At 45.3% G+C, this 702-nt stretch overlaps 1 pseudogene; it reads left to right on the top strand.

The window, feature by feature from the left end:
• The first annotated feature begins 363 nt into the window (after window positions 1–363).
• Window positions 364–462, top strand: LOC139036176 (U6 spliceosomal RNA; annotated as a pseudogene).
• The last annotated feature ends 240 nt before the right edge of the window (window positions 463–702 follow it).

Raw genomic sequence — 702 nt, 5'->3', positions numbered from 1 at the left:
GACGTTTCTCACCTCAAGACTCCCCTTACATGGCGTGTACCTAGAAATCCCCAAATCCCGTGAGATCCAGCGTCCTTTGGGAAGAATGATTGCGGAGCAGTTCATAGCACCTGGTTCTTCCGGAATTCTCTGAGCTTCTGATGGCTCTGTGCATCCAAGACCATCTTCACCCCACCTCTCCGTCAGGACCCACAGTTAACCCTCCCCACACCCAAAGCCTCACAGCACACCTTGTGGGCTCTAACTGAGCCCTGATTGCCTTCCTGGAAAACCTATACGCCACCCACCTGGACAGGACTGACCCCTGCCTGTGGTCAGCGGGTGTCCTCATTGGTGCTCAAAGAGAACGTTTCAACATTTCCTGTGTTTACTTCAGCAGCACAAATGCTAAAATTGGAAAGATACAGAAAAGATTAGCATGGCTTCTGTGTAAGGATGACACATTCAACGTTCCTTTTTTTTTTTTTTTTGGTAAGGCAGTGAAACTGTTCTATAATACTAAAATGGTGGATACATGTCATTATATGTTTGTTCAATCCTACAGAAAATGCAACACTAAAAATGAACCCTAATGTACAATATGAACTTTGGATGACAATGATGTGTCAATGTACGGGTCATCAGTTACAACAAACGTACCACTGTGTGAGGAATGATGAGGAATGAGGGGGAAGCTTCTGTATTGGGTCACAGGCATATATG

This window comes from Odocoileus virginianus, chromosome 7, assembly GCF_023699985.2.
Source record: "Odocoileus virginianus isolate 20LAN1187 ecotype Illinois chromosome 7, Ovbor_1.2, whole genome shotgun sequence".
In the NCBI taxonomy this organism is placed as follows: domain Eukaryota; kingdom Metazoa; phylum Chordata; class Mammalia; order Artiodactyla; family Cervidae; genus Odocoileus; species Odocoileus virginianus.
The sequence above is the reverse complement of the archived record's forward strand: the minus strand, read 5'-3'. Positions and strand labels throughout refer to the sequence as shown.